General features: G+C 35.5%; 1 protein-coding gene across 1 annotated transcript in view; it reads left to right on the forward strand.

Moving 5' to 3' along the window:
• The first annotated feature begins 8,102 nt into the window (after window positions 1–8,102).
• Window positions 8,103–9,508, forward strand: part of LOC135221748 (uncharacterized) — a 73,824-nt gene continuing 72,418 nt past the window's right edge. The window contains exon 1 of the mRNA XM_064259554.1: window positions 8,103–8,258. The gene's annotated coding sequence lies outside the window, so the exon portion shown is untranslated. The remainder of the gene's footprint in view (window positions 8,259–9,508) is intronic.

Here is a 9,508-nt window from a genome sequence, read left to right on the forward strand (position 1 = left end):
AAGATAGGAACGATCTCTGCTACCCACCTCATTTAATTGATTTATGTTATCAAAAAGCTCACAAAAAGTTTTATAGTGTTGCTATTAATGAAAAAGAAATGCCTAAAAATGTACTTAGCTTATCTTATTTTTGTGGATTTGAAACCATAAAATCAATATTTAAATCGTTTAATGTTAATGTAGTGTTCTCTTATAACAATACCATTAAAGACATGCTAATTAAGAATAGTCCCATAACAAATAACAACATCATTTACAAAATCCTTGTAAGGATTGCCATCGTTTTACGTTTGGTCAGTCAAGTAAAAAATAAATTTATGTGTACGTATTAAGCAGCATATGTATTCAGTTAGAACAGCCCAGACTTCAAATGCACTGTTTATCCATCTGAGTGAAAAATCTCATTGTATTAATTGGGGGGATACCTCAGTAATTGATAGATCTAATGATTATGTTTCAAGAAATTTACTGGAATCAGCAATTATACAAATCACTAATAAAAACAACCTAAATCTTAGTCTGGGAATGTAACCATTTGGACCCATAAATATTTGTAAAGATTTTGTTTATGAAGGAACCTTAAAATAAATGAACAACTAATAAATTAGTCCCACATGTCTATAGTTAGTTATTTCTCTTCTCTCTCTCTCTCTCTCTCTTCTCTCTCTCCCTCTCTCTCTCTCTCTCTCTAATTTCTCTATCTGCCTCCTTGGTTCGATATTTGTCTCTCTATCTCTACTCTCCTCCCCTGGTTCTGTTTTTTTTTTTTGTGTCTCTATTATCTTCTCTCTCTCTGGTTCGATATTTTCTCTCCCTCTTTCTCTTGCTTGCCTATATATATATATATATATATATATAATATATATATTATATATATATATATATTATTATATATATAATATTTTCTTTAGTCTTTTCATTAATAATAATTTTTTTTTTTTGGGGGAAAATTTGTTTAAAAATTCATGATATTAAATTGTATATGCTCCCGTGTTTTTTCAAAATGTACTGTTTTCTGGGAGAATCACTTGTTTACTGCGTGTATCCTTCAAGGTGTGGCTACCCTCAGGCGGCTCCTCCTTTCTGTAGAGTGAAAATCGCCCTTATTGCTTGCTAATTTTGTAGTGTCAGTTTGTATATTAAGCTTTCTTTTGACTATGTTGTTCTCTGTAAAATCAGTTTGCCTCAGTAAAGGGTCCAAACAGGACCGAAAGTACTTGGCTATCTCGCTTTTTCATTTTTTCCTTCGTGGCAAAAAACCTTTATTTATACATAGCATCACGTTTTATATACGTCGTGATCAAGTTATTCATGTATGTATGTATGTATTTACTATGTAAATAACTTGTAAGATTTTCGCTCCTGGTGAGCTTAAGTTTAATAATGAAGAGGACAGCGAGAAGACTGGAGATCATGTCTTCTTTTTATTGACACATACGTTTCGGGAATCCTTTCCCATCTTCAATGTGTGTGTGTGTGTGTGTGTGTGCGTGCATGTGTGTGTGTGTGTGTGTGTGCGTGCATGTGTGTGTTTTGACGGATAGATAGACAGATACTTTTGATCAAGTCTGATCTTAATTCATGGATCGATGGCATTCAAACCAGAAGTGCAAATACTTTAGTGTCCTTTAATATTCGCATATTCCCATACACCACTAACACAAAACCAACGTCATGATCTAGTTTGGATCAGACGAAGTCACGAAGGAAAGTAATAGTGAAATAGTCCATAGACTGATGTCATGAAATTCAGGCTGCCAACCCGAGCATTGGGGCACAGTCGGCCATTCAGCGCTTGTGATAATGATAAGAAGAAGTTGAAGTGGTTGGACAGCATCATAATGAAATCCAGAAAACAAAGGAGTTGAAGCGAAAGGTGGAACTTGACGAAAACTCCATGTGATTTATGATTGAAAACGATGAAACCTAATCGCACGGAACAGGAGACGTGTCACAGGGTCACGTGACTTGAAATTCAAGCTTCCAAAGAAAGGTGGTTTCAGCCTCCCACCGCAGACCTCCTCACACTGCAGCTGTACCGGTCATGATACAGAGCCAGTGATTTTTCATCACCCTGGGGGAGACGCGAACCCGCGACATCTGAGTGGCATACCACGACACTAACCACTGTACCAGCACTAAAAAGTATACTTGTCGGAGAGGCTGGACAGCAAGGTCAAAGAAAGGAAGCGGGAATGGAGGTAAAATCAAAGGCTGAGTAGTGGGTGCAGGTTGGGGCAGAAGGTACTTTGCAAGCACCTTCTAGTAATGCCTACAGTGCACCACGTGAGGTGGATTGATGACATTATCCTTCTACTGGAAACGTAAAATAGTGGAAAATATCCTAGTTAATGAATTTAACCTTGCTCGTTGCCAAAAATATGCTTTCAATATAAATACATTGAAGCTGAGTAGGTGTACTGAAAGATTTACTTTCGATAAAAAGGAAATTTTACTCATTTGAAGTTTCAGGTGATTCAAGATTGACTGAAAATTTGAGAGGAAAAATACGACTCAATGCCGGTGAATAATTGAAATGTTTCTTTTCTTTTAATGATAAAATGAAAGAAAATTCGCTATCATTTAACATCGCCAGGAGAAAAAGACGAGAAGCCGAGAATAATAATAATAATAATAAAGCTCCAAATAGAAGACCGGTGTTTAAACACCGAGGAAGTGACTTTGAGAACGAGAGAAGAGGCGGCAATGTAGCAGAACCAGACCTGGATCAGGAACAGATATGGAAAAGCCGTGCCTGTCTTCAAGCGGCTTAACAGAAAAACAGGAAATTAAATCACCCTCCCATTAAGAGAATTAAGAAAATCATGGCTGATATTATTATCTATCTATCAAAGTGCCGTGTCTTGGACGTTGGCGGTCATTTGCCTCCACCTCTCTCGATCTCTAGCCGCTTGTATTAGTTGATTTACAATGTAATCTTCATCCAAATCTCCCGCCAAGCTGTCAAAGTATTTTACTCTTTGACTACATCTCGCTCTCCTGCCCTCTATTCTTCGAGTAAGGCACAAATGCTCTATCTTCTCATTTATTGTTATATGTCCAACAAAATTCATATGTCACTTCCTTATGTCTCTTACAAGGGCTCTCTGTGTTCTAATTCTTGATAACACCTCATTTGTCACTCTATCTGTCCATGATATTCTCAGCATTTTTCTATAAAACCACATGATATTATTACAAAAATAAAACAGAAGAAAAAGAATAGCAATTCTAAAATAACTAAAGATGAGTTTGATGGCTTTCCCCAAGAACCACCAATATAACATCCAAGAAGTTCCAGAAAGACTAAACTTGAAGAAATCTGTAGAAATGACAGCAAGTCCGTAAAACACATTATGCTGTAAATCATTTCGCTTTGGTTTAACCCAGGGGGCAGCACTACAGCCCCATCGCTCAAGCGATGGAATACTCCTACTAAAGCAGATAAATGACGCACAGAGAGAAATTCTAAAAGCAGGGCATTGAGACATCGGGAGAGAGCCACCTGCATCTGTTATACTTTAATAAAAAAGTTAATATAGTGGAAATAGAAACCATCCTTTCGATCTAGACAGCCTTGAGGTTAATGGTTCAGCAACACTTGCTGGCTGACTGATTCTGTGGAAAATCATCTGCGTGGAGCAACCAAACGATTGACTTATTTGTTGGCTCACCTGTAATTACGAAAATGTATTTTGACGCATGTTTGCGCCTTTTTAAGTAAGATGTATTCAATTAAAAAGCATCCTGACGCGCTCTTAACTAATGAGCAACCTAGTTTTCTGTCGTTTGCACATCTGAAACTGATCAATATTGACTTATCTGATTAGTCTCGATCAGGGGTACGTTTCCACGACCCAAGGACTTGATAAAGAATGGCATAAGCCACTGAGAATGATTTCTGAACCTTTGCTGATAAACAATTTACAGATACGCATCAACCAACAAATAAGAAACAAATTTATGAACAGAAAGGCTGACATATGTGATGGGTTTTACTCAGACCGACGGCATAATTAATCTCGTTTTAATTCGATACTTTCGTTAAACATTAAATTCTTCGCTATCGGTTTCTATCCTGTTCATCTCCCGGCTGACAGAGCACAAAATCCCAAGTATTGCAACCTGGAACTTGCTTCTCAATACTGAGTCGATTACATTACCTTTAATATTATTACTATGTGAAGAAAGATAAAAAATAAATGAGTGCTGTGTTAATAGCGTTGAACACGCACATTCCTAGACAGACAGACAGCTATTACTTTTACATACACACATGTATATATACAGTATATGCATATGCATATATATACATACATATGTATATATACATATATATACACACGTATATATATATATATATATATATTATATATATATATATATATATATATATATATATATATCGCTTATTCCATAACATGACTAATCGGAAAATTATGTGCCATAACTTACTATTATTATTATTATTATTATTATTATTATTATTATTATTATTATTATTATTATTATTATTATTATTATTGTTGTTGTTGTTGTTGTTAAAAATATCCACAATTATATATTAAAGATATAATTTCTATGTGAATAACTTGATCACGAAGTATATAAAACGTGATGCTATGAATAAATAAAGGTTTTTGCCACGAAGGAGAAAATGAAAAAGCGTTTCCTCGTTTCTGTTAGAGTGAAATCGACCTTATTGCTAATCTTGTAGTGTCAGTTTGGATATTAAGCCTACTTTTGACTATGTTTTCCTCTGTAAAATCAGTTTGCCTTAGTAAAGGGTCTGAACAGGACCGAAAGTACTCGGCTATCTCGCTTTTTCATTTTTTCCTTCGTGGCAAACACCTTTATTTATATTTCTATGTAAAAATATAGAACAAAGAATTTCGAACACCTGCACGGTTTTCCTCATCAGTATAACGTTCAAATGATTACATTTTAAGGTGTTCGAAAGTCTTTGCTCTATATTTTTTGACATGTAAATATATTTTTGAAAAATAATTATGGATATTTTTTAACAAATTATTTTCACGAAACTGTGAATTTCTTAACATTATTATTATTATTATTATTATTATTATTATTATTATTATTATTATTATTATTATTATTATTATTATTATTATTATTATTATTGTTCTGTTAAAGAGAATGGCAGAATTGAGCGAGTTACTTTTATATATTGTTTTTTCTATTTTTCTTACACTCCGCTTCTCAGCTCAGCGATGTTTCTGAGTAACTGCCAATATTCATTTTGTGAATTTCTAAAAAGGAAAATATTGGCCAGTTACTCAGAAACATCGCTGAGCCTGGGAAGCGGATTGTAAGAAAAATAGAAAAAAACAAATATATATATAAAATCAACTCGCTTAATTCTGGCATTCACTTTAACAGCATTCCCTTAAAAGAGGGTCTTCTACAAATTATTATTATTATTATTATTATTATTTTATTATTATTATTATTATTATTATTATTATTATTATTATTATTATTATTATTATTAACAGGAGCAAATGAGTAATTATATATATGTATGTATATATATATATATATATATATATATTATAAATATATATATATATATATTTAATTATATTATACACATTACTTATTTTATCCTGTTACACGTTCATCATATGAACTTTCATACCTGGGGATGGTTTGTTCGGAAAGTTAATTAATAATAATAATAATAATAATAATAATAATAAAATAATAATAAAATTATGGCACTTAGTTTTTCGATCAGTAATGTTGATATTCGATGGAATATTCGGCAGGCTTAACCAAACTTTAGAATGATGTATAGGAAAGTTCGCATCTGCGCTGTCGAATACTCTATAGATATCAGTGACAAGGCGTACGATACGGTAAGAAGGAAATAGGACACTTCTGATGGTTTATAACCTGGAATGGGCGTTACGCTAGATGGGAGCGTTTGCCGTGTGTTTGTGCGAGTTTGCGGAGTGTGTGCGTGTGTGTGTGTGTGTGTGTGTGAGCGTTTTGGACATGGAGGGGTGAGTGTGAGAGAGCGCTGAGCTAACAGATATAGCGATAAGTGGACAGATAAAGGAGATACTAAATAAGCACGTTCACGGCAGAGAGAGAGAGAGAGAGAGAGAGAGAGAGAGCAAACAGATAAATCAGATAATGAGCAAACGAGATTACTCAGGAGGTTCAAACATGAGGCATGTCCCGTTAGATCGCAAGTTAAGAAGACTTTGCAGTCGAATGCGAAAATATTGTAAATTCGTTAAGCTCTATACATTTCTTTACGTAACTGGAGCATACATACTCATATCAAGTTGATCGGGGTTCATACGGCGATTGTCATAGTCATTGAGAGAGAGAAGAGAGAGAGAGAGAGAGAGAGAGAGAGAGAGGGAGAGAGAGAGACGGGTTGGGCTAACTCGGATCATCAATGACAGCCCTAATAACGAGGCTGCTTGTTTAGCTGAATAAACGTTGATATTTAAGTCTATGAACAAGTAAGTTTAAAGTCGAATAGGAAATTTTTACTGTAAGGCTCCGAGACAGTCTAGAAGCAAGTGTTTCCGCACCCTTCAGAAGTGATGAAAAATCCTTTCTCTTGGAAGAAAAGTTGATTAAGAAAATACAAAGGCAGAATGTGTAATTAAATACTCCATAGAAAGACAGATAAACCATTTATTAAAGAATGGAAATATGCTTGAAGGTTTCTGACAATCATTAAGATGGAATTGAGAGCCATTGGCAAGGTAAACCAAATGTAGGCCTAGAACTGTTGCTTTAGCTAACGTTGGAATAAAATTTCGCCAATATTTCCGCCAATACCATTTATTCACCAGGCTGATGAAATTGTGAGGTTCTTTTCAGGATTCTGCGTACTATTTTCGAAAACTTCGTTAGCAGTGCCTTTAGAACATTCTCACGATTCGTATACACAATTGTGTTTCGGTCACAACATACATTGTTCTGCCCCACTTCTAGCCTTCAGTTCCACTGTGTTCAAAACAGGTGTGACGGAGTGGCGACAGGTGTCCAGGTTACCAAACGGGATACAGTAGGAAACCCCTTCAATATTTACCTCTAGGCATACACGTATGTCGGCCTATTTTATTTTCCTCTCAAGGTTTCAAATGGACTCGAGTTGTCAGTATTCATTTCGCTTTCATATTTTGTTAGGTGTGACGCATATCAACTCGCTATAATTATATGATACAGAGATTTATCTTTTGGAAGTTAATGAATTCTGTACATCACAGGGCGTTGAAAGGGTAAATCATTATGGGTGATCATTATATTCCCGTATGAGTCACTGGAAATGTTGAATACCTTGGTCTCTGTTTTGTTATCCAGCTGTAAGTTCTCCCATTACCACCCCGACCCCCTCCTCTCTCTCTCTCTCTCTCTCTCTCTCTCTCTCTCTCTCTCTCTCTCTCTCTCTCATTTTTTTCATTCAGGAATTATTTTAGAATTGCCATGGAAAAAATGAAGTGACTGATGAAAATAGGAAGAGGTTGAAATATAATCGGTTTGGATTTTAGCACAAGCTCGCAGGAGCAGCTTTCTGACATATTGTATCATGATACTGACGGCAATTAAATATTCCTATTTTCATACACTGGCGCATAATTTAAAAAGCACTCATATGTACCCATATTGACTACTTGGGACATATTGTAGCTGCAAGATGCTAAAGGAAGCCAAGAAACGAGCTGTGGTAACAACGCCTTTTGTGAACTTGTCCGGATAATCTCCACCTAACAATAAAAACGAGCACTAGAATTACTGAGTGCTTTGTTTTTCTATATTCAGCCAGTCTCAGTATTTCGTGTCTCCTGGATCTGCTTTTTCCTCTTATTCCACAAATAGAATTTGCATTGAGCAAGTTGACTGCGCTCTATTTACCTGTTTCATATGATGACACATTTTGTCAAACAATAGCATACACTTATAAGTAGATCAGTGTAACGAACCTTACACCTATTTACATGGAATACCACGAGAGGAGGGGATATGGGGGTGAGGGGAGAGAGCCTGGTGAATCGGAAATGAGGGGCTAAGGAAAGAGGGGGTGGTGAGTTGGTGCACTGGGGGTGGCAAGGGTAGATAGCTATTTATAGCAAATGTGCCTCTGACCGGAAAGCACACTCCTCGTCGAAAGGTGTCCTGGTGAAGTCGGCGACTTCGAGATCTGCTCCTGATCACTGAACTTGATAGAGCTCAGACTTAGCTTCGGTTTGCCTCCCGCAACTCAACTGAAATAGGTGAGAAATACGACGCAGATACTCTGTCTGTGTGCTTCTTTGGAATCTGTTCAGAATAACTGACACACGTTTGAAATGTCGCGAGCTGAATCCACTGATACACTGACTTTAGTAGGATTGCCCAACTCTTCTATATGTCGTAGTGAAATGAGAAGCACTATATTTCACGTTGATCCTCATACTAAGAAGTGGAGTATAGCGCATTTTTGCTGGAGCTTCTCTAATGACACCTCACTCATTCTCCTTCTATTTCATAATTAACTTACATTATTGATTATTTTGTTCATTCATTTTCCCCCAATAACTAATCTCTTCTTTTTGTATTTCCTCTTACCTTCTGTTGTTTCATTCATATGAACACTTTACACTTTGGAAGCTTATATTTCAAGTCAATGGCCCACCTGAAGAGCAACAACAACAACAACAACAATAATAATAATAATAATAATAATAATAATAATAATAATAATAATAATAATAATAATAATACTGTTGCATTATTTGGGATAAACCGCTATCCTTTAAAAGTTTAAAGTCATTCCTATTTCATTTATCAATTTCATGGTCACGCCTGACACAAATTTTCAAGTGCAGGCGTCTAGACTAGTGTGGCCATTAAATGCTCTGATTACACGCGAAAGCTTTGGCGGCAAACGATTACTTTTGTGGGCAGTCCCCAATCTACAGTGGACACGAAATTTTACAAATTATTTTATAATGAACTTGCCTGATCTAGTGTTCAGTATACATTATTTTACGGCATTTGCGTTTTGTATATAATGTGCTTTCACTGATACATTACGGGACAAAATTATCATTATATATATTATAAATCAAAATTACTCATGCTAGCATGGATCTTAAAATGGAGGAACAAATCCACAGTTATGCGCAAGTCAAATATCGACAGATAGCTTTCAGGAATCTGTTCGATTGAAAACGGAAATCGAACAGATTCCCGAAAGCTATCTATATAGCTTTATCTTTAAATATAAGGACATGTTTATAGTTGTGGATTTGTTTCTCCAGTATCATTATTATTATTACTATTATACAACTTTTCGACATGTTCGCTGATATTACGTTGAATTGACCATCCTATTCCACCTCAGCGCTTTAATTCACAAACATCATCAAAGTCGAGTCCGCCTGATAAGGGCGGGGAAAACGTCAACAGGTAGAGAATTCGAAAACCTTATTTCTGTCATCATTCAACTGATTCATTCTAATATTATTATATACATATATCT

The sequence above is a fragment of the Macrobrachium nipponense genome, chromosome 3 (assembly GCF_015104395.2).
Source record: "Macrobrachium nipponense isolate FS-2020 chromosome 3, ASM1510439v2, whole genome shotgun sequence".
Classification (NCBI taxonomy): Eukaryota; Metazoa; Arthropoda; class Malacostraca; order Decapoda; family Palaemonidae; genus Macrobrachium; species Macrobrachium nipponense.